The sequence below is a fragment of the Citrus clementina genome, unplaced genomic scaffold (genome assembly GCF_000493195.1).
Source record: "Citrus clementina cultivar Clemenules unplaced genomic scaffold, Citrus_clementina_v1.0 scaffold_2, whole genome shotgun sequence".
Lineage (NCBI taxonomy): Eukaryota > Viridiplantae > Streptophyta > Magnoliopsida > Sapindales > Rutaceae > Citrus > Citrus x clementina.
In genome coordinates, this window is record NW_006262688.1 from 28,515,253 (window position 1) to 28,541,410 (window position 26,158).

A 26,158-nucleotide genomic window follows, 5' to 3' on the forward strand; every position below is an offset into this window, starting at 1 on the left:
CTTACTGCAGGCTGCTCGCGCCTCAAGTTCTTGTCGCTCTGTTCCCCTTCACTTGTTGAGGCTACCATTGGGAAGGTCCCATCTACAAACTCATCCAGATACCGATTTCTCACCAAATCTTCAACATGGGTCTTAAGATCTCTGCAATATGTTGTGGTGTGGCCATGTGTGTCATGGAACTTACAATAGCGCCCCCTATCCCTCCTGCTGGGTAGCTTTGTTATTGGAGCAGGGAGGTATAGCAACCCCTGATCCTTTATGGCCTCGTACACCTCGTCCAGGGACATCTTCAAGGAAGTGTATCGCCCATAGTCCTGGTTCTGGTTGATCAGGTGCACTGCTCTTTCTCTATTTGCTCCGTTCTGAGTTGGAGGCGGTGGCAGTACTTCTGGTCTGCTCCCTCTGCTACCGTGGGTGTGTTGATGACTACCATATGCTGAATCATGCCTTCTCCAAGGCTCCCTAGCTGGGGAACGAGGAGGCTGCGCCCTGCTACGTTGATACTGTGGTGGCCTCTGATAAGGCTGATAAGTGGTTACCCGTCCTCCTGCACCACTACCTGAGGCCTGGCGATCCTTCCTCCTGATTGGCCCACTTCCTGGTAATGCCCTCTTCTCTTTCTTTCCCAACCCTTCCAGCTGGTCTGTTTTAATCCGAGCGGCCTTTTCTTCCTCGATCTCTATGTCTCTTTTGGCCTGCTCGTATGCGGCTGCATACGTCTGAATAGCTGGGCTTCTCAAGTTGTACCACAGCCTTCATATCTTCACCTTTTCTTTTAGTCCCCTTAGTGCCTGAGGATGGTTGAAGGCTCCCAAATCAAGGACAGCGCGGTGAAACCTCTTGATGAATTCCTGAAGTGTTTCTTGTTCCCCCTGCTTCATGCTTTTCAACTCCATCATGTCATCTTCTGATGCCATTGCCCCACGAAACTGCTCTGCAAATTCCTAGCACATCTGCTCGAAGGTTTTAATGCTCCCCCGAGGAAGTTTCCTGTACCACTCTCGTGCACGTCCCTCAAGGGATAGTGGGAACGCCCTGCACCTTTGGGATTGAGATAATCCTTGTATCCCAATTATGTCGTTGAAGCGCTCTATGGGCACCAACGGATCAGTTCGTCCCGAATATCTAAGGTCCGGGAGGCTCAAATCTCTCGGAATAACTGCCCTCATGATCTCTGCTGCGAGCGGTGATTCTCCGTCCAACATTATCCTCCAACCAGGAGCTCTGCTCATTCCTTGCATGTCGTCAATTATCTGTGCTAATCTGCGCACCTCCTCCTCCAGCTGCACTGCACGACCAGGGTCACGTGCTGCGACTTGATCCCGCTTTTGCTCTACCTCATGCAAGTGCTGCCTCAACTCTGTTTCCCCTGCATTGGCCACCCCGTTGTCCTCGTTAAAAATCTGTCTTGCCGGGGATTGCTCTTCCTCTCTATGAAATTCTCCCCACAGAGCTATATTACCTCTCTCACCACCAAATTTCTCAGCGGTTTGACTTCTCCTCGCACTATCGGGACCTGGTGCCACTCTACCACCTCTCACCCTTTCCTTCTGGGTTACCCTTCGTTCACTCCGCAGCTCATGCAGGATGGTTGTTAGGGTCTCCATATGCTTTTACATTCGTTCCATTCGGTCGAACATGCCTTTCTCCTGTACTTCACTGGATATCTCTCTCAGCGTCACGGAATCGTTAAGCCTCATATTACCCCCTTGTGCACTACTTCCTCCTGTCTCCATTATTTTTCACTTGCTTCACTCCTCTTCTTACTATCAACAGAAGCTTTTTGCTCAGGTCCCCACAGACGGCGCCAAATGTTGATGTGAGATTCTGGTTATGCCCTTACAACGACCAGGATGTCTGCTCGATCAACCTCACCTCGATCAGGATCTCTCCTCGTACGCTTTCTTCTCTAAGTATCCCTGCGTCCATAGAAACAAGTCAGAGCACGCCGGTTGTTTTCCCGACGTAAACCCTCCGACGCTCAAGTCAGGTATGAAGGCTCTGGGAACGCTTGCTGCAAATCTTATGGCTTTTTGGTAGTTTTTCTCTTTTTTAGAATTTCCTTTATCTCTGTAATAATCTCAAAATTGCTAACCCTTTTACCTTCGTTGGTTACCTTTTTATAGGCCACCTCTGAACTCGGGCCTCCCCTCCATTCGCGCTCATTATCCTCCCACCTCTCGAAAGTGGATTCCCCATTTCCGTAGTCGTGGGTGGTTGCGTGGCCCGCGTGCCTAGATTCTCGGACTGGAAAGCATGCCTCGCCAACTGTCGTTGACCGGGTCTCCTCGAATAAACCCTTAGCAAGAATACAGCAGGAATGGCTTTATGCTTCTTACAGGAGATTGGCCTCGAGGATGACGTGCTCGTGGATGAGCAGAGTATTCCTGCTCCTCTGGATACCAGGGTCTTACGGGACACACCGGTTCGCAGAACTCTGCCATCAGATATCTGCTCATCATGCCTGGTCTCTTCGACGTATTTCTCCCAAACACCAAGCAATTCGACAATCTGCGTTGCCGTTAAACACCAAAAACGTAAGCAATCATATCTTTTCTCAGTCACCTCTCTCTACAGTGCTTGAAAGTGAAAGCATCGTCTCTATTTAGCTAACAATAAAAATAATAAATTGAATTTATTATCATTGTTATATATGCCGGAAAATTTATCAGAGCACTATAAATGAAAAGGAAAAATAATAATAATTAGGCTTTGCATTATTTTTTCAATTGTAAAAGTGTAATTACAATTGCTAGAAGTTAAAAATCAAAGAAGCCATCTATATTAATAGGGGTGGGCGCTGGGCAAAGGTTAGATTTAGTTGAATTCAGATGGTGAGTTTTTCAAAAAATTAACAATTTGAACTGAACTGAAAATCCAATCAATGTGGTTCGATTTAGTTAGGCTTTTTTTTTTCATTTGAGCTGTAATTTCTTTTGCCTTTTCCTACTTCTTTTATTTTCTCTCATTTAAATCTATGATGTTTTTTTAAAAAAAAAAACTGACGATTCGTTTTTTTAGCAGCAAATATAATTTTACCCACCCCTAATCTGTATGGCAAATATCATTGCTATTAAAGGCTGCTTTCAGTATTAGTGCCAGTTGTAGATTGGTTAATAAAATGTTGCTAGCCAGGCTGATTTAATCTTGAATCTTTATATTACAATTAATTTTCGTAAATGGTGAGAGATTGGTTAAACTCACAAAGCTTGATAAAAGTTTTGTCTATTATATTTTCTTGCGTACTCAATGAATACAAAGTAAGAATAATTATTATACTAATACTTTTTCTCTATGATTAAGTTCATGATGGAAAATTTATTGAGAAAAAAATTTGTTCAATCAAGTAACCCTCAATATTCACATGGAATAAGCGATGAGGGGAAAAAAATAATTTTGTGAATGCAGAAAGGGGAAAAAAATACATAAAGATAGAGATTTCTAATTGTGATAATTTTGATGTTTTCATTGTGTACTTAAGTAAAAGTTAAAATTTTAAACTTGAAGTGTGTAAGGTAAAAGAGTGCTACTTTGCAGTTCAAATAATTTCATCCTTTTGCTTATTATTATTTTTTCATTATTTAGTTAAATGAAAAATTAAGTATCTATCCACCCATGTGAGTAAGATACCTAATTATAATTTAAGTTATGAAAAAATACCTATATATGAGATGGTCACATGAGAGGGACTTGTTAAAACTCAATCAAATGATATTGAGTCTTTATGCTACCAAGTTAAGCTTGCACGGGTCCAGACTTTTATAGCATCTCATTTTATTGTTTGAGTTAATTTTTTAACTAACTTTTCTTAGTTATATCTAACAGATGGTCCTGGCCCTTTATCTATAAATCTAATGTCCACAGGCACAAGCATTGCAGGCATCACCCTCTTTGCATTAGTGATATTTCTCATTTACAAATCAAGAGAATCTGAAAAAGAAAAAGAAACTCAGCTGAAGGTGGAGAAGTTCCTCGAAAACTACAGGACCGTCAATCCCACCAGATATACTTACAAAGAACTCAAGAAAATAACAAGCAGATTTAAGCACAGGCTCGGCCAGGGAGGTTACAGAAGCGTGTTCAGAGGAAAACTCTTCAACGGAATTCCAGTTGCTGTCAAGATGTTGGAACATTTGAAAGGAAATGAACAAGAGTTCATCAATGAAGTGGCCACAATTGGCAGGATTCACCACTTCCACATTGTTCGGCTTCTGGGATTTTGCTCTGAAGGAAACAGGCGTGCTCTTATTTACGAGTTTATGCCCAATGGATAACTTGAGAAATTCATCTTCTCAAAGACAAATAGCTCAAGTCATCGTCAATTGAGTTGGGAGAAGCTGAGGAAGATTGCATTTGGCGTTGCCCGTGGAGTGGAGTACTTGCACCAAGGATGCAACCAAAGGATCCTGCACTTCGATATCAAGCCTCACAATATATTATTAGACCATAATTTTCAACCGAAGATTTCAGATTTTGGACTGGCTAAGTTGTGCTCAAAGGACATAAGCTTTGTATCTCTGACAGCTGCCAGAGGCACTTCTGGCTACATTGCACCTGAACTTTTCTCCAGGAATTTTGGTGAGATCTCTTACAAGTCTGATGTTTACAGTTATGGAATGATGCTGTTAGAGATGGTCGGATGCAGAAAAAATAACGATCCTGCGGTTGAAATTCAGAGCCAAATATATTTCCCAGAGTGGATTTACAATAGAATGAGGCAAGGACAAAAGCTCTGTTTCGATTTTCAGGAAGATGGGGATGAGGGAATTGCCAGAAAGCTTGCAATTGTGGCACTTTGGTGCATTCAATGGAATCCCACGGAGAGACCTTCCATGCCAATTGTATTACAAATGCTTGAAGCTGATTTACAATGCTTGGAGATCCCTCCAATGCCCTTTGTTTCTGCTGATGTTGAGGCAGGTACAATCAATTGATCTAGATAGCAGAAGATTACAATTAAAAAGGGATATTGTTAATTTGTTTCAAATTTTCCCCGATTATAAGCTAAATTATTTAGTCCTTCTTGTTATTGGAACGCTTGAAAACCACTAAATTGAGTTTTTGTTTGACTGTGGTTGTTTTATTTATCGCTTAAAATCTTTGATGTTTTCGAATGATACAACATTAATACAACTATGGATGAATTTTTTCAATTTATAATATTATTGAGGAAAAAGGATAATTATACCCTTAAGGTTTGAGAAAATAATTACAAAAACTCTCAAGTTTTTAAAATGAGACATCAAGACCCATTTTTAATCATAATACCCTTTGAATTTATTAATTAGGAAATTGACTTTGAAGTTTTTTATTTAATAAACATTTAATATAAATATTATAATATATCTAGTAGACTAATAATATTAAATTATTTTTTACATTTAAATTAATATAAAAAATTTAAATTATTATATTTATTTTAATAATAGATTTGTATCTGTTATAAAGATTTTAAATAAAATCTTTGGGTTGAATTTTACAATTAACAAAATATATCCATCTTAATAATATTAAAATTCTTTTTACATAATATTCAAAATAATTTTGATTTTAATTAATTAATTTTAATATTATATTTCTATTTATTTTAAAAATTACTTCAATATAATAAAATAAGTCAAATAGATTGTAAAATATAAAATATTTTTTAGATATTTTTCAAATGTATATATTATTACATTTATTTTAATGTCATAATTCTATAGATTATAAAATTTTAGAGTAAATTTTTTAGATTTATAGAGTTAAAGAGTATTATAGCAAAAAAAAAAAGTGACCTTGCTGTCTTTTATTGAAGAGTTGAGAGTTTTTATAATTATTTTTTCAAATATTGGAGTGTAGGTGTCTTTTTTGCTATTATTTATTATACTCCGCTATCCTTCTCTACTACAATCAATGCTACCTAATTGCTGATGAATCTTTTGATTAATCATTTAGTTTCAGATAAGCAGCAAAGCGAGACTTCAAAAGTCTTCCAAAATGTGCACCGTCGTCGCTGATTCTGAAGTAGGCTCTTAGAAATTTCAACTTGTCAAATAGATGATTATTAATAACTGGACTTCTAAATCTTATTCCATTTATGGCAGATTACATACTGAATGAAACACAATAGAGCTCATTACAGTGGCACAAAATTAATATAAAAACATTTGACAGCGAGGAAACCTCTGCACCTATGATACCTTCCCATGCAAGCACAGGGTGCATAAAGCATACGAAAACTTTAGTCTATTTTTAAAGACATCATTGAAAAAAAAATTAAGCACAACTATCACTGAAAGAGCATTCCTTTATTGATAGGCTTATAGTTCCCAAGGAGGGTAGTTGGCAGAAACTCCATGAGCTAGGTTGCTTTAGAAAAGGCTCGCGGGATCGAGTATTTACAGAACAGATGTGATGTGTGCAGTCTTTATTTCAATATTTAAGTCTCACAACATCCTGCTAGATCCTAATTCCTTCCCCAAGGGCTCAGATTTTGGCCCTTGCAAACTTTCATCCGAAGGAAAATGATTTTGCTCCCATCAGCGCCACATGAGGAACAATATATATGTTAAAATATTACCTGAGCTATGACTAAGGCGCTGTCGCTCCTCTGTGACAAAAGTTTCAGAAATTTTAGAAGGGAGTATTGACGATTTGCAAATGCCTCCAAAACCTTTCTCATATTCTTCTCGACATATATCTGGAAGAGAGATTGAATCAAATTCTTCAACAGAGTTGTTAATGTATGAATTAGTGAAGGAATGATCTTTCGGTGATAAAATAAATAAATGAATAACGTGCAATTAATGACAAATGTTCTTCTTCTTCTCATTGCTTTATCTCGAATTGGAGCCTAATGTTGCAGACCGCCCAATTCGCTAGCCTAATTTGCTCACCAAGAGCCCAACACAAGGCCAAGAGTGCTAGCTTGACCCAATTCCGGAAAGTTCTAGGCAATTCTAGCACATTGAGCTTGTAAATACTCTAGAATTCTCTATACAATTCCAGCACATGTAAATAGCTAGGAAGTGAAAGAATTCTCTAGAATCTCTAGAGCTTGGCAAGCCTCCCCTATAAATATGGGATGGCATTAGCCATTTGCATTCAACAAACACAACAACAAGCATTGAGCACTCAAGCATTGTAATCTCTCTTTTGTGCAATACAAGTTTTCTTATTCGGCTCCATTGCTCTCTTCTCTAGTTCGAGAAGCTCAAGGCTTACTTAGCAATATTTGGCAAAGTTGTCTAAGTGCCGCACGGGTTAGCTGTGCAAAATACTCATCCCGTGACAAGTGGTATCAGAGCTAAGGTTTGCACGTACACAAATTAGCTCACGAGTAATGACCAACCCTTCGAACGTAGCACAAGAGGGTGTTGTTGGTGTGAATGTTCCACCGGAACCAAGCCGCGGCCGAGAGGGAGAACGCGCCCAAGGCAAGACTCGCGGCAAGTCCAAGGCCCCATCCGTGGATGCATTGGAGCCTTGTGTAACCACTCTCGAAATCACATAGTCCACCGCTCAAGATAGCCTCGAGGGATTGGAGGAAAGAGTGGACGGCCTCGAGGGAGAATACGCAGAGTTCACGGTGGCGACCAAAGCTCTCATCCAAGAGCAAGCGAACACTTTCCGAGGTGAGTTTCGTTCTTTTCATGATGAGTTGCTCAAACTTCGTAGTTTTGTTCAGGATAAACTACGCGCTATCCGTGCGGAAGTAGATGAAGTCCGATCGGATTGGGCATGGCACAAGCGCACACTCTCCGCAAGTCCAGCTTCCGCAAACTCGAGTGATGCGCGCCGCATTGATGCGCCAAAACCGGACACATACGATGGCACACGTAATGCCACCATCGTGGACAACTTCATATTTGGGCTTGATCAATACTTCGATGTCATAGGTGTACGAGATGAGACATCAAAAGTGGGCACTGCACCCATCTATCTTAGAGGCGTTGCACAACTATGGTGGCGTCGCAAGCATGGCAAGATGAGCAAGGGAATTTGCACCATTGACACTTGGGCCGACTTCAAGCAAGAACTCTAAAAGCAGTTCGCCCCAAGCAATGCGAAGAAGGAAGCGCGAGCGCGCTTATGTCGCCTCAAGCAATCCGGTAGCATTCAGGACTACATCAACGAGTTCACTACCCTCATGTTGGAGATAAGCGACATGTCCGATAAGGATTCGCTCTTCTACTTCCAAGATGGCCTCAAGGATTGGGCCAAGATCGAGCTTGATAGGCGTGGTGTTCAAACACTTGATGACACTATCGCCGTTGTGGAATCGCTCACCGAATACTCTACCCAATCCAAGGACAAAAAGGCCAACCAAGGAAAAGGTGGGGGAGAGAGTCGTAAGGACAAACGTAACAACCGCAAAGATTGAGGGCAGAAAAAGCCGCCTAGCAACAAGAGCGGGCAAGGAAAATCGGAGGGAAAGAAGGAGGCGCCAAAGCCGTGAAGCCCATGGTTCATATGCAATGGTCCTCATTGGGTACGCGATTGTCCGGAGAAGAAGTTGCTCAATGCTCTTGCTACCCAACTCAAGAGCAACCCACAATGTCCACGGAGGAACACCAACTCAGCATGGGTTCTCTCCAACGCTTCGGCGCTCTTAATCGCCAACAGCTCGCACTCATCAAGAAAGGGCTCATGTATGTCAGCACAAAGATAAATGGCCAGTCCATTCGCGCGCTGCTAGACACGGGAGTGACGCACAATTTTGTGTCCGTAGACGAGGCCAAGCGCTTAAGCCTCAAGGCCACCAAGGAAGGAGGCACAATGAAGGCAGTAAACTTACCCGTCAAGCCAATTACGGGAATTGCACAAGGCGTGCACATCACACTCAGTACGTGGAGCGGAAAGCTTGACTTCTCCATTGTGCCCATGGACGACTTCAAGATGGTCCTCGGCATAGAATTCTTCGACCAAGTCCATGCCTTCCCGCTGCCCACTACGAACTCCCTAAGCATCATCGACGGGAGTAAGGCATGCATGGTTCCCACGGAATGAGGCAAGTCCGAGGAGAAGACACTCTCCGCCATGCAATTCAAAAGGGCTTTCAAGAAGGACTCAAGTTTCTTGGTCTCAATTTGGGAACTAAACGAAGAAGGAAATAATGGAACCTCGCTAAGCCAAGTCCCTCCGCGAGTTCAAGCCGTCCTTAATGAGTACAAGGACGTGATGCCTTCAGAACTTCCGAAAAAGCTCCTACCTCGACGAGAGGTAGATCATGCAATCGAGCTAGAATAAGGCGCGAAGCCACCAGCCTTGGCGCCCTACCACATGGCGCCACCCAAACTTGAAGAGTTGAGGAGACAACTAAAAGACTTGCTAGACTCAGGCTACATTCGCCCCTCAAAGGCCCCATTCGGTGCACCGGTCATCTTCCAAAAGAAAAAGGATGGATCGCTACGGATGTGTATCGACTATAAAGCGCTCAACAAGATCACCATCAAGAACAAGTATCTGATTCCCTTGATCGCGGACTTGTTCGACCAGCTTGGTAAAGCACAGTACTTCACCAAACTTGACTTGCGCTCTGGGTACTACCAAGTACGCATCGCCAAGGGAGACGAACCGAAGATAGCGTGCACAACAAGGTACGGGTCTTTCAAATTTCTTGTGATGCCTTTTGGCCTTACTAATGCACCCGCCATATTTTACACGCTTATGAACAAGGTGCTCCAACCATTCCTCGACCACTTCGTGGTTGTGTACTTGGGCGACATAGTGGTGTATAGTACCACGCTCGAGGAGCATGCCCAACATTTGCGACAAGTCCTCCAAGTACTTCAAGATAATGAGCTCTTTCTCAAATTGGAGAAGTGCTCATTTGCCCAACAAGAGGTGGAGTTCCTTGGCCACAAGATTGCGGGCGGGAAGATTATGATGGAGAATGCCACAGTGAAGGCCATTCTCGAATGGGAGCCTCTCTCGAAAGTGTCTGAGCTTCGCTCATTCCTTGGATTGGTGAATTACTACCACCACTTCATCAAAGGCTATTCGGCCAAGGCGGCACCCTTAACGTATATACTCAAGAAAAACAGAACATGACATTGGTCCGAAGAGTGCCAACGCGCATTCGAGGAGTTGAAGAAGGTAATTTCGGAGGAACCTGTCCTCGCTCTTCCGGACCACACCAAGCCCGTCGAAGTTCAAACAGATGCCTCGGATTTCACCATAGATGGAGTCCTTAGCAGGAAGGCCACCACATAGCGTTCGAAAGTCGAAAGCTAAACGACATAGAACGCCGCTACACGGTGCAAGAGAAGGAGATGACCGTATTCATACATTGCTTGCAGGTGTGGCGACATTACTTGCTTGACTCGCACTTCACGATCATAACAGACAATGTGGCGACAAGCTACTTTCAAACCCAAAAGAAGTTGAGCTCAAAGCAAGCACAGTGGTAAGATTTCCTTGCGGAATTCGACTATCGGCTCGAGTACAAACCGGGGAAAGCCAATGTCGTTGCGGACACTCTAAGCCGTAAGGCGGAATTGGCAACACTTAGTATGATACAACCAAAGTCCAACCTTGTCTCACACATCAAGGAAGGCCTCCAACAAGATCCGCTAACAAAAGATTTGATAGAGAAGATGCTCGAGGGAAAGACAAGACGCTTTTGGCAAGAGGAAGGCATCCTTCTCACCAAGGGAGATCGGTTGTTCGTGCCAAGGTGGGGAAACTTGCGGAAGGAAGTAATAAAGGAGTACCACGACTCAAAGTGGGCTGGTCACCCAGGAATCGAGCGCACCACCGCACTAGTCCAAGCCTAGTATTTTTGGCCGTACATAAGGGATGACATCGAGGCATACGTGCGAACTTGTCTTGTGTGACAACAAGACAAAGTAGAGCATCAACTTCCAGCGGGGTTACTGGAGTCGCTACCACTCGCAACAAGGCCATGGGAAAGTGTCTCCATGGACTTCATCACATCGCTGCCCAAGTCCGAAGGTTGCGGAAGCATCATGGTCGTTGTCGATCGATATAGCAAGTACACCACATTCATTGCCGCACCAATCGATTGCAAAGCGGACGAGGCAGCCCGCTTATTCGTCAAGCACATTGTGAAGCTTTGGGGAGTTTCAAGGAGCATTGTGAGCGACCGAGACCCTCGGTTCACTGGGTATTTTTGGACGGAGCTCTTCAAGATGTTGGGGACCGATCTCAAGTTCTCGACAAGCTACCACCCACAAATGGATGGGTAGACCGAGCGCATTAATGGCCTCCTCGAGATGTACTTGAGGCATTATATGAGCGCCCATCAGCGGGATTGGGCGAAGCTACTCGACATCGCCTAATTTTCTTATAATTTGCAGCGAAGTGAGGCTACGGGCAAGAGTCTGTTTGAGATCATCATGGGATTTCAGCCCATGACCCCCAACGCCATAGTCTCGACTTATGGAGGGAAAAGCCCCGCGGTACACAAGCTCGCCCGCGAATGGCATGAGGAAGCGGACATTACGCGAGCCTACCTTGACAAAGCCGCGAGGAAAACGAAGAAATGGGCAGATACAAGGAGACGGCATGTTGAGTACAAGGAAGGTGATCAAGTCGTGATCAAGCTCCTACCCCAACAATTCAAGACGTTGCGGAAAGTCCACAAGGGGTTAGTGGGGCATTACGAAGGACCCTTCCGAATTGTTCGACGTGTGGGCAACATCTTGTTTCAACTCCAACTTTCGCCAAGACTCAAGATCCATCTGATCTTCCATGTGAGCCTTTTCAGGCCATATCACGAAGACATAGAAGACCCAAGTCGCGGAGAATCGAGGCGCACTCCAACCGCCGTTGTCACCGCGTTCGACAAAGATGTGAACTACATCATTGCGGACCGCGTGGTTTCGAGGAGGGCGTGCCAGCACATAGCGAGTACTTGGTGAAGTGGAAAAATCTCCCCGAGAGCGAAGCCACTTAGGAACGTGAAGATGATTTGTGGTAATTCGCTGAGCACATCCAACACTTCAAGCATGAGAGCACGACGAGGATGCCAGGAGCTTAGGTGGGGGAGGATGTTGCGGACTGCCCAATTCGCTAGTCCAGTTTGCTCACCAAGAGTCCAACATAAGGCCAAGAGTGCTAGCTTGACCCAATTCCGGAAAGTTCTAGGCAATTCTAGCACATTGAGCTTGTAAATACTCTAGAATTCTCTATACAATTCCAGCACATGTAAATAGCTAGGAAGTGGTAGAATTCTTTAGAATCTCTAGAGCTTGGCAAGCCTCCCCTATAAATATGGGATGGCATTAGGCATTTACATTCAACAAACACAACAACAAGCATTGAGCACTCAAGCATTGTAATCTCTCTTTTGTGCAATACAAGTTTTCTTATTCGGCTCCATTGCTCTCTTCTCTAGTTCGAAAAGTTCAAGGCTTACTCAGCAACATTCGGCAAAGTTGTCTAAGGGCCACACAGGTTAGCTGCACAAAATACTCATCCCGTGACACTAAGGCACACACTTTTTGCAAGTGATAGATAATTTAGTTGTTGAAATCTTTTGAGTTGATACAAAAAGTTTGAGATTTGAATCTGTCCATATGGGTGGCAAAAGAATTTAACTAGAGGTGTCCTAAGCTTAACTTAAAACTCTGAGTTGACCACTTGGGCTTGTAGCCTAGTGGTGAACCATTGCCCTTAAAGTTAAGCGTGACTATAAGGCAATGGTTCGAGTCTCCAAGGACTCAAAAACTCTCTCAATTAAGCATAATTGTGTGGAGATTACTTATAACGTCTTTCTCCCTTGCAAAATGCGAGTAGAGTAGAGACATCCCTCCCCCGTGAGGGGTATTTGGCTGGGCATGTACTTCATAGAATAAAAAATGTAATAATATAAGTCTCATGTATATAATGACCTGCTGTCATAGCAGTTGTAAATATCTCTGTGTAATACAGTAACCTGTCGTAAATATCTCTGAGTAATACAATAACATGATGTTTAATCAATTAAAAAAAACCTCTGAGGTGGAAATTTTCTTCATTATTTTACCCCCACATTGAAAAGTAATCACAAAAAATCAGGTCAATGGCTTCATTTAGCTTATTCTTTATTATTGTTTGCAAATGTCATGGAGGACTACTCTCTCGTGGGGTTGCCATTGACTTAAATAAAATGCTTTTAAGCCATACAAAAATGAATGGCTATATATATATTTTTTTATACAATGGGGCCTAATAAAGATTAGGACAAAACAGAGTGGTGAATAGTATTTCCATACATATCATTACATAACCAATATCCAATACCCTCTGGTGGGTTATCAAAATCATGAAAAGCGAGAGGTAAAGATCCTGCCAACTTGGCCATGAAATCAGCAGCAAAATTAACTTCCCGATATTTAATATTACACTAAAAAACATCTCTCTTTCTCTGTTAATCCATGTCACTTTTTCTGAGTTCAATAATCTTCTTCCTTCTCTTCCTTACACAAAAGCCAAAACAGCGATACAAATATTTATGAACGTTGCCAACCAACAAAATGACACATACCATATCAGATTCCCCCTTTATAATCAAATTTAAATGATTAAGATTGCTGATGATAACACAAACCTTACTAAGTTTAATAAATGATTACAATTTACACACGCACTCTTTATATTATTATACCCTGTATTTGAACAACCAAATGTGCTTTATAATAACCACTAATATAACATTGAAACAAAAAAAAAAATGTAATAAATAAAATTATCATATATTTTATATATCAAAGCATGTTCTGTGTTCTCATAAAAAAATGAATTATTGTCTTCGAGTTTGTGGTGAGAAATTAAAGTAGCGAGCGAAAGATGTTGACTGGATTGTTGCATGCGTGGAAATTGTTAAAAAAATTGTCTCAATTTGAAGGTTACTAAGAAATTTCAGGTCAAGCTAGGGTCATCATCATCGACGCAAACTTGCAATCAAAACATTTACTAAGAGTTGACTGACTTGTAAGAGTGTCCGGTGTCCCCTCTCGCATGGATGCTAAAGGTCTTGCGCTCAAACAAATTCAATTAATATGCTCTTTTAAACCTTTTCAATTTCCTCACATTTGTTTATTATTTAAAAAAAAAAGATAATACTATTTTTGAACGATTAATTATTGTTATAATACACGTGCTCGTTGTTAAGTAATGATGTAAATGCGCACCCAAAACCTTGAAAATGCAACCTTCTGTTTAATTTATTGAAATTAATCGTATCCTGGGATTGCACTAACAAAGAGGGGAGAAGAATCATCAATTCTCTCAACTCTTCTGTTTTGTCTATTGATCTATGTATTCACCACTGAAACTGAAGCAAGAGAAGTACTTCAACAAACCTGTTCCTCTTCTTGTGGCGATATCAAAATATAAGCTACCATTTTCGCCTAAAGGGAGATCCATCGGGATGCGGTTATCCTGAGTTCGAACTGTCCTGCCAGAGCAACCAAACCATCCTAGAATTATTCAATTCTGCGATGTACTATGTAAAGAGAATTTCCTATGACAAAAGCACAATCAATGTTGCCGATGTTAACTTGGGCAATGGAAGTTGCGGCCTTCCATTCACATCTTTTCCCAGAGAAATCTTTCGCCTTAAAAATAGTCGCTATTTTTTTTTATACCGATCGGGTTTATGCACTTGATTATTATAAATACCTGTACGCCTATTTCGTGAATTGCTCGAGGGATCTCATTGATCAGGCTTTTATAAGAGTTTCATGTTTGAGTGGAGGAAATCGATCAAATGTTTATGTTAATTACCATGGCTCCTATGTATCAGATTTTTCAGAGTCATGCTCGTTCGTTTCAATGGTTCCTGTACATAATGGGAATGTGGAAAATCCTTCTTATGAAACCCTCCGAGAATTTTTGGAGACAGGATTCGATCTTAGATGGTCAGTTGGATGCAGGAATTGTTATGCAGCGGCCGGTAGAGAATGCATTAGTACAGATAGAACGGGAAATATTGATTATTTCGATTCTAGCTCAATTACAAACCGTAAGCTTATGCTTATATGTGCTTAAAAATAAATGGAGACTCTTTTATTTAATGTTTTCAATCTTAATCTTTTACGTATTTAAGAATTTGTGGACAATCTCTAAAAGAGAATTTGTGGACAATCTCTAAAAGAGTATGTATACCTGTTTGACCCTTAATATCTTTTTCTTTTGCACTTTTGCAGTCTTTGCAGGATGCCGCATCGCACAAGGAGTATTCAGAAAATTTATTTGCTACCAACAACTTTTGACACGTAACAAGCCTATTGTCACGGACCGCAATCGTGGCACCCAAATTATGCGCTTGTACGCTAGTGTCGATGATGGTTGTGCTGATTGTTGGAGACGTGCTTCAGGAATGTGTGTGTGGGGAATACAATGCCCTAGACTCTTTGGAATTCAGGCAGGCCGACCTGGTTGAGTTTGGGGAGCTTGTCGCTAGTCAAAAACTTAACGCTGAAAAGGGGTCTAGGAAAATCTTGACACACACTGGTTGGGAACTGAGGTCGTTCTCCTGACGAGCCCAAGGCAGGGCGAAACCAGTCGACATTGTGCCACTTCCTCTAGGCTTACTCTCGTAGTATGGGATGCGAGAGTGCCGCACGGGTTCGAAACCTCTCGTCCCGTGACAAATGGTATCAGAGCCGCGCTTGTCATCTCGCGAAGCCCTCGTTGTGAGCTCGCCAAGCGCTCCAATGCCGCACCTCGCAGGTCCCCACTCTTTCAGACACAAGGGTCGACAAGTGGGATGAACAGGCAGGTTCTCACACCCCCAAGCATTCGCACTAAGTGGATAGTGTCTGCACGCGGGTCCTCTCCACGGATCGAGGACGAGTAGGCAGGGAGTTCATGGGTTGAGATTGGCAAGCCGATCTTCACGTTTTCGCACAGAAGTGCACACTTGCGAGGCGTACTCTTCATGCACGAGGACGTGCATGGTTATGGCGGTGGGAGAATGTCACGGACCGCAATCGTGGCACCCAAGTTATGCACTTATACGCTAGTGTCGATAATGGTTGTGCTGATTGTTAGAGACGTGCTTCAGGAATGTGTGTGGGGAATACAATGCCCTAGACTCTTTGGAGTTTAGGCAGGCCGACCCGGTTGAGTTTGGGGAGCTTGTCGCTAGTCGAGGACTTAACGCTGAAAAGGGGTCTAGGAAAATCCTGACGCACACTGGTTGGGAACTGAGGCTGTTCTCCTGACGAGCCCAAGGCAGGGTGAAACCAGTCGACATTGTGCCACTTCCTCTAGGCTTACTCTCGTAGTATGGGATGCAGGAGTGCCGCACGGGTTCGAAACCTCTCATCCCATGACACTATGCTTACATATCTTACATCCTGCGTTTGTTTTTTTTGGTGTTAAAGTGATGCCTTATGTGATTTGTTTATTTATTCTCCAATCTTGTGCTTAATGTATAACTTTAATTTCTGAATCATCTCTCTGAGTATGTATGTATAAAGCCTAATCTTTTTTCCTCGGCCTGCAGTTTCCTACAAACACCCGACGCCCCTCGAATGGTTACTGTTAGGTATGGTTTCCTGGCTGGAATGCCTGTTCTTGTTATTTCGAATTCAGCTACTTACCTAGAATTAAACTTCCTTGTTTCCAGACGGTGCATTCGTGTATCTTACAATTACTCGGTTTATCCTTGGTTCAACAGTCTTTCTCTTGTTCCTTATCCACAAATACAGAACGACGTTGAAAACAATTGATAATATTGAGAAATTTCTGCATACCCAGCAATCATGGATGCCTAAAAGGTACTTTTACCCTGAGATAATTGCCATGACAAACCACTTCACTCATAAATTAGGCCAAGGTGGCTTTGGTTCAGTTTATAAAGGACAACTTCACACCGGTCGCTTGATTGCTGTTAAGATGCTGGAGAACTCCAAGTTCAGTGCGGAGGAATTCATCAATGAAGTATCAACAATAGGTAGAATTCACCACGTTAATGTGGTCCAGTTATTGGGGTTCTGTTCTGAGGGATCCAAACGCGCACTTGTCTACGAGTTTATGCCTAATGGATCACTCGATAGGCATATCTTTCCTAAGGAAAGTAGAGGCCAATCTTTTAGTTGGGAGAAACTCCACGAAGTTGCTTTAGGAACTGCCCGTGGGATGGAGTATTTACACAATGGATGTGATGTCTGCATTCCTCATTTCGACATTAAGCCTCACAACATCCTGCTAGATCATAATTTCATCCCAAAGGTCTCAGATTTCGGCCTTGCAAAGTTTCTTCCCAAGGAAAATGATTTTGTGTCCCTCAGTGCCACAAGAGGAACCATAGGATACATAGCACCTGAGTTGATTTCAAGGAATTTTGGAACTGTTTCTTGCAAGTTAGATGTTTACGGTTTTGGGATGGTGTTGTTGGAAATGGCTGGAGGAAGAAGGAATTCCAATATGAATGCAAGTCGTTCAAGCAAAGCATATTTCCCATCTTGGGTATATGACCAATTAAATAAGGGAGGTGATTTAGAGCTTCAGAATGTTACTGAAATTGAATCCATGATAGCAAGGAAACTGTGTATGATTGGTTTGTGGTGTATTCAGGTGAAGGCAGCAGATTGCCTCTCTATGACAAAAGTTTTAGAGATGTTAGAAGGGAGTATTGACGATTTGCAAATGCCTCCTAGACCTTTCTTCTCTTCTTGACATATCTCCGGAACTGGAAGAGAGATTGAATCAGATTCTTCAGCAGAGTTGTTAGTGTCTGAATCAATGGAGGAATGTTCTTTCAATGATAGTTTTGTTTAATTTTTGCCAAGGATGAATGTAAAATAAATAAATAAATAATAGATTGCAATGACAAAGGTTCTCTATCTTCTTGTTGCTTTATCTCGCATTGAAACTTAATGCATATATTTGTGAGTGCAAGCTAGTTTAGTAGTTGAAATCTCCTACTCATATAGGTGGCAATATGATGTAATTAGACGTGCGCTATGCTTTAAAAAGAAAATAAAAGTCTCTCGCATTGATTACAAACACTGGATAGGAGTTGGAAATTTTATTCTGTATTTTTATCACACATTGAAAATTGATCACAAAAAAACCAAGTATACACCTTCATTCAGCCTATTCTTATAATTGGTGTCCACAAATGTCATGGAGGACTACTCTCTTGTGGGGCTGCCATTGACTTAAATAAAATGCATTTTAGCCATCCAAATTCCAAAAATGAGTGTCATTTGCTCTTTCACATTAAGAAATATATCCTCAACCAAGAAGGAAGAGAGATTAATATTACACGAAAAAGCATCCCTATTTCTCATTTTCTCCATGTCACCTGTGCTTAGTTTAATTCTCTTCCTTCTCTTTCCTTACACAGAAGCCAAAACTTCAGAAGGAAACAATGATACAAATATTTATGAATTTTGTCAGCCAACAACATGCAGCACGAAGGGACCAAATATCAGATTTCCCTTTAGACTCAAAACTCAACCTATCTCTTGCGGTCTTGAAGGGTTTGAATTATCATGCTTAAACACCAAGACAGTGTTGCACCTTCCTTCCTCTAGCGATTATTATGTGCAGGACATTTCTTATCTTCACAGCAGAATTACCATTATGGATGTACATGAGTCCACATGCCCTTTAAAAACCAGCCGAGCGGCTTTGTCAAATTATAGATTGATGTAAAAGGGAAGAGCTTAAATTAAATATTTGAATCTTATTCTGATTTTTTAAAAATAATTTATAAGAGTTCATAAAAAAAAGTTGTAAATGTGTAATTTAGATAAATATGAATACCCAAATAAAATTGGGCAAACTTTTATTTTTCATGATGCTTTTTTTTTCCTTTAAAACCAAAATAAATTTAGGATTCATTTATGTTTTAATCACATGCTTGTTTCAAAATTTTACTTTCTTACAACATTTTATGATTTTTTTTTAAAATGTGCTCGCATATTTGTTAAATTTAAGAATTAAAGTCCATGATATTATATTCATCTTTAAGTTTCTCGAACAGTTACTTCAGAAGTGAATCAGACTAGAAGGAAAAAAAATGAACAAAAAAAGGGAACAGTTCATGGCTTTATACTTCTTTATGGACTGTGGTTGCCTCAATGAATAGCCCAAGTGATTATTGGGCTTTTAATTCGGCTCCTATGAAAGGCCCAAAGCGTCCACGATGAAGCAGATCACAGGAGCAGTCTCAAATCTCAATTTTGAATCTCTCTCAACTCCTCAAGCGGGGTTTCATTTTGAATGCCGCCATTGGCCTCATTTCACAATATAGATGTGCATGCATGGAGGATATATATACACTGGGTGTAGTTGTGTATATATCACTTATAAAGTTATCATTATATTATGAGTATATCTTTCTATGTATGTATATATGTATGTATGTATATATGAACAAATAAAATAATAACTATACGAAAATTTATAAGTAGCACCTGAAAAAATATCAGTAGATTACTTTAGTTTTGAGGTCCAAATGATGCTGCACGTTGATAACGGAATACAGAGAGCTCAAAGATTTAAAATGCATTTGATTAATGACATTTTAATTTATGTGCTCTCCATCTTCTGTCAACAAAATTTTAAAAAATTAGCGCCCTCTACTTCAATCAGACCAAACACATGGACCAAATATTAATGAGGAAAAAAAAACCAATCGATACACTTTTGTCTCCACAATAATAAATAGCTGCTGAATGGCCATGGAAGCGTGCATATCCACAGCGGCACGGAATTAAAGTAGTTGATAAACTGTTTACAATAGCAAGGACTTTGTATGCATGATGCCAATTAAATGGTTGCGGGCTTAAAAGCATTAATTTATGAAGTGCTTCTCCCTTTTAGGATGGAGATAAGTCAAGACTACACTGCTTTCCCTTCTTTTCTTGTTCGCCTTTTGTAATAGATACTTTTTTTTTAACTTATTAAGCATCAGGTTATTATATTACATAGAGATATTTACAACTTTAATATGACAGCAGATCATTGCACTGATATTTACAATCATATATATACCTAAAACTTACATTATTATATTTTTATTTTATAAAGTACAAGCCTAGCCAAATACCCCTCACAGAGGAAGGATGTCTTTACTCCACTCGCATTTCGCAAGGGAGAAGGATGTTACAAGCAATAGATACGTTATTATATTGTTTTTTTAGCACATTTTCAATGAGACTACTATTCCCATATCAGCTGCCACGTTAACCATTTGATCAATATTTTATTTTATGGATTTGAATTCGACATGACAGATATTAGAAACCAATGGCATACAACATGACCAAATTTTACATCAATACATACATTATACTAATGTAGCTGTGACATTTGAAATAAGCAATTATTCCATTAAATCCATTTACGGCAGAACTACATACCACATGAAACGCAATAGGACTCGTTCCAATGTCACAAAATTAATAAGAAAACATTTCATAGAGAGGAAATCTCTGCGGAAGTGAATTGCCTTCATAAAATATCATAGTGACACTTTGACTCTTGACGGCAAATAGGGCTACTCATAGAACCAATCTTGAATCGGAAATGGAGAGTTCTAAAAACCACATGAAAAATTAACTTTCGAAGACGCATCAAAATGTTGCACCAAGCATAAGATTCAAGATATCCTTAACTCGAATTTGTTGTATGTAAGTTAAGTGGAAATATCAGGACACATTGATTTTCTTCCCCTCTGCGCCTAACTAGTATTATATCGTTGTGATTAATAACATATAAATTGATCTAAATTTTTGTCATAAACTATAACATTTGTACTTTAATCTACTTGAGATTAATGAACGTCATATATGATTAAAAAAATTATTAATTTCATCTCTTTTGTTATTTTAATAATCTATTATATGCTGTTATATCCCATGATCAAACTATGTATTCGACTGTTAATTTTTCAATATTATTTTATTATATATTTACTCGTTTCCATAATCACAGTCTAATTAATTATTTATATATATATATATATATTTGGACTTTGGTGGTCTCCATAAGAAGCCCAACTCATATTGGGCATTTGAAGTTTAAATCATTAAAAAGTTCAATTAGTCCCCAATGCACAAGGATAGACTAATATCCTCATGGCATTTTTTGACGTAATTGATTTGTCAAAAGTGTGTGTGTATATATTGACACACGCGCACGCACGCGCGCGCACACACACACACACACACACACACACATATATATATATATTGTTATGCGTGGAATTCTGCATATTTTAACACGTGAATTTACTAATATACTGTATATTAATTAATTGAAAAAAAATTAATAAAAACACTAATGGCATATTAGTGCCGTCACACACGCCTACAACATAAAAACTTATCATGCATTAAATAGAACGCAATCGTGCACACCGGATCATAATTTTAATTATATATATCTTTCTTTATTCATAAAAATAATAATAATAATAGTAACAATAATAATTACAACAGCAACCACAATTTTTAGAAACGCGTGAACTTGACATGAGAAGTCCTCGTTCTTCTGCGTGTCGGTCGCTTTAAAAGTGTTGGTCGTCGGGGGCCGTTCCAAATTTCCAATGCCGCGTTTCTCCAATCTTGTTAAAATAAACAAATAAATAAAGTAAGCCATTGCGTTTGGTGGTGAGAAAAATTAAGAAAGCGAAAGATATTGACTGGAATTGGACTGCATGCATGGAAACTGTTTCCAATAAGTTCTGTTGCTATTAATATTGAAGAACGTTTACTAAGAAATTTGAGGTCAAGTTAGGATGGGGATGGATGGATCATCCCAACGTTTACTAAGAAATTTGAGGTCAAGCTAGGATGGGAATGGATGGATCATCCCATTCCCACCGATGCTAACTCATTTACAATTACCAGGAAATTAAGCGACTTCACTTTGCCGTATTGACTTCCCCATTGAAATCTGAAAGCTTCCACCTAAACAAATCGTGGAAAGAGACTTCAGAAGCTGCGTGGCATCCGCATACAAAATTTATAGTAAGAAACGAAATTGAACATGTTTATCTAGATTTGTCCCTTTATCTTCCATTGCATTAATGCTTGAAGCCTAGCACTCAGTAATTAAAAATTTTCTTCCATCGTGTCGATTTCATTTTATGAATAATTAATATTATTTTTAAAAAAATTATTTAGCGCTAATTAATTCAATCACATAGTTGTATACTAAACTATGATAAGTTTAAAGCCCGCCTCTCACCGTGCAAGTGAAACTGTAGAAAACATAGCGCATTAACACTTTTATACCGTTCTGCTCAGTTTATTCAAATTCATTAATTGTATCTTGGAATTGGAGGAGCAATGAGTAGTGACGAAGCTTCAATTTTCTCAACTTTTCTGTTTTGTCTGTTGATGTTTGTATTCATCACCAGTGAAATTGAAGCAAGAAAACTTGAAGTAAAAATGTGTTCTTCTTCTTGTGGAGATGTCAAAAACATAAGCTACCCTTTTCGCCTCAAGGGCGATCCAGCTGGATGCGGCCATCCGGAGTTAGAACTTTCTTGCGAGAGCAACAAAACCATCTTAGAATTCAATTCTGGAAAGTACTATGTGAAGAGAATTTCCAATGATAAACTTACAATCAGTGCTGCTGATGTTAACCTAGCCAATGGAAGCTGCAGCCTCCCGTACAAATCTTTTTCCCAAACTTATTCCCCTTCCAAAAAATCTTTTCATTACCTTCTCGATTCATACGCTTATTACGTGAATTGCTAGAGTAATATTGTTGTTCAGGCGTATACAAAAGTTCCATGTTTGAGTAACAATCAGTCGAATGTCTATGTTTATGTTGGATATGATTTAATCGCCACCAGTATATCACATCTTCCAGACTCATGCGCCTTCATTTCAAAGGTTCCTGTAGTACTTAATATGAGCGTGGACAAACTTTCTTATGAAGACCTCTGAAAATCGCTGGAGTCAGGGTTCGATCTTACGTGGTCAGATTCGAGCTTGAGCCTCTCAATGCCTCTCTGTAAGCTTATGCTTATATTTATTTATGCATTCAAATGCAAGGGCTTTGTTTTTGCTTTTCAATACTGTACGTAATAAAGAATTTGTGAACTATCTCTATGAGCATACCGATATGACCTTTAATTTCTGTTTCTTTCCACTTTTGCAACAGATTGCATCCTCAATGCAGGAGTAGTGGCAAAGATAAATTGCCTCTTATATTTTATACGTAAGCATATCCTTATATATCTTTTTGATCATGTGTTTTCGACGTTAATAAATGCGATGGCTTCATATATTCTCTAATCTTTTACTGTATAATTTTTTTCTGAATCATCTCTCTGATTAGGTATAAAGCTTATTTATTTTTTTCCCCCCTCTCCAATTGTAGTTTACAGTGTAATTTATGGGATAATTTCTCTGTTAGGTAAAATCTCCTCTCCAGGATCCTCTTTTATTGCTTTGCTTACTACTATTTACTTTCAATAAACGTTCTCTTTACCAGGGTTTCCAGTTGATGTTCTGATAATTGGTAGATTTATTCTTGCTCCAATAGTCTTTCTCGTGTTCCTTATCCACAAATACAGAACGACATTGCAAACAGTTGATAATATTGAGAAATTTCTGCACAACCATCAATCGTGGATGCCTAAAAGGTACTCTTACCCTGAGATAATTGCCGTGACAAACCACTTCTTTCATAAATTAGGCCAAGGTGGCTTTGGTTCCGTTTATAAAGGACAGCTTCATACCGGTCGCTTGATTGCTGTTAAAATGCTGGAGAACTCCAAGTTCAGTGCAAAGGAATTCATCAATGAAGTTTCAACAATAGGTATAATTCACCACGTTAATGTGGTCCAGTTATTAGGGTTCTGTTCTGAGGGATCCAAACGCGCACTTGTCTACGAGTTTATGCCTAATGGATCACTCGATAGGCATATCTTTCCTAAGGAAAGTAGAGGCCAATCTTGTAGTTGGGAGAAACTCCACGAAGTTGCTTCAGGAACTGCCCGTGGGATCGAGTATTTACACAACGGATGTGATGTCTGCATTCTTCATTTCGACATTAAGCCTCACAACATCCTGCTAGATCATAATTTCATCCCAAAGGTCTCAGATTTCGGCCTTGCAAAGTTTCATCCCAAGGAAAATGATTTTGTGTCCATCAGTGCCACAAGAGGAACCATAGGATACATAGCACCTGAGCTGATTTCAAGGAATTTTGGAACTATTTCTTGCAAGTCAGATGTTTACGGTTTTGGGATGGTGTTGCTGGAAATGGCTGGAGGAAGAAGGAATTCTAATATGAAAGCAACTCATTCAAGCAAAGCATATTTCCCATCTTGGGTATATGACCAATTAAATAAGGGAGGTGATTTAGAGCTTCGGAATGTGACTGAAATCGAGTCCATGATTGCAAGGAAACTGTGTGTGTGATTGGTTTAAGGTGTATTCAGGTGAAGCCAGCTGATCGCCCTTCCATGACAAAAGTTTTGGAAATGTTAGAAGGGAGTATCGACGATTTGCAAATGCCTCCGAAACCTTTCTTCTCTTCTTCTCGACATATCTCCGGAAGAGAGATTGAATCAGATTCTTCAACAGAGTTGTTAGTGTCTGAATCGATTGAGGAATGTTCTTTCAATGATAGTTATGCTTAGTTTTGGCAATGATATATGTAAAAAAGAAATAAATTGTCCTTATGCTACCAGAGCTTCTATAATATTATGTTGAAAATTTTCAGTACGATTCATTGTTCGATGTGAATATTTCAATTTTGCTCATATCGACTAGAATATGATGTACGTTTGTCATGTGATAATGTACATTTGTCAAACTATTGAAACGCTGCTTGCTGCATATCTGATCGAGCTAGTGTATGCTTTGAACTCTCTGCTCCTGCTCAACGTAATTTAAAGTACAATTACTAAAGTAAATGGCAGACATCTAAATATCACCACGCATCCACTTTTACTTAATAGCTACTAATTCCATCTCACAATAGTGGTGAATTAAAAGGCACATAGTTCCCATCAGTACTAAACACACCCTTATTCTCACACTGATTTATCATGGTAAGCGGAGGGTAGCTGCTAGGAATTACCCGTTTTTAAAGAACAACATTACTTACTGATCTTAAAAACATAATTTTCTCATTTCTTTACCTAAAAATTACTTTCCCAACTCTCACTAAAATCTATATCACAAACAACAAGTCTCATCCTGTTCCTGCATGCATCTGATATTGACAGATTTTGAAGTTGACTAGTCTCTTTGGGGCTACCATTGACTTAGAAAAAGGAGAAAAGAAATAAGGAAAGAACAGAAGCAATTAAAAGAAACCCATTTTCCTACCTTTTTCCATGACAAATTGACAATCAAATTCTGCTCTCCCTCATTACTCCAAAAGCATAACTCAAAATCCGCTCTCCCTCTCCTTTCATGTCCCTCGTGATGAGTTTAATAATCCTCTTCCTCTTCTTACCTAACACATGTACATTAGCCAAAGCTTCTGCGAAGACAAGAAGACAGATAAATATGAATTCTGTCAACCAACAAATTGTAGTAATAGTAGCCCAAGTATCAGATATCCCTTCAGACTCAAAACTCAACCAACATCTTGTGGCCTTGAAGGGTTTGAATTGTCATGCTTAAGTGACAAGACAATCTGGCATCTTCCTTCCTCCCAAGATTATTATATCCAAGAAATTTCTTATCTGGACAGCAGTATTACCATTACAGATGTGAATGAGATGGCATGCCAGTTTCAATTTCTTATCTCTTTCAACCTCACACACTCCAAATTCTGTTTTCTTCCCTTTAACAAAAGTTACGCTTTATGTAACTGCACTTCGAAGGTTGCTGTAGAATTAGAACGGACTTCTGTTGAACTAATTGCACCGATCAATTGTCTTAGCAATGAAAACAATTATGTGTATGCCATATATAGCGAATATTCAATGGAGTATATGCCTCCATCCTGCAGAAAATCTCGAACAGTTCAGATTCCTGCTGGATTACCTTTCCAGGATGTTGCTACGACGGCGAGGGCAACTCCAGTACTCTTAAGATGGGAAGCTCTTGATGGATGCTACTGTTGAAAAGTCAGAAGCAAATGCCAACTTTGCAACTGTTAGTATGAAGGCTTTGTAGAAGCAAAATCCAATTCGGTTTTTGTTAGCCGAAAAGAAAGAATGGAAAAAGGGGATGTATTGAAAATAATAATAATAATTTATTATATTTTTAATTATTTTATTCTTTGCATA

General features: G+C 39.9%; 2 pseudogenes; both read left to right on the top strand.

Moving 5' to 3' along the window:
• Window positions 1-11,342: 11,342 nt before the first annotated feature.
• Window positions 11,343-17,718, top strand: LOC18052339 (annotated as a pseudogene).
• A 4,489-nt stretch (window positions 17,719-22,207) lies between these two features.
• On the top strand, window positions 22,208-24,619 carry LOC112100793 (annotated as a pseudogene).
• The last annotated feature ends 1,539 nt before the right edge of the window (window positions 24,620-26,158 follow it).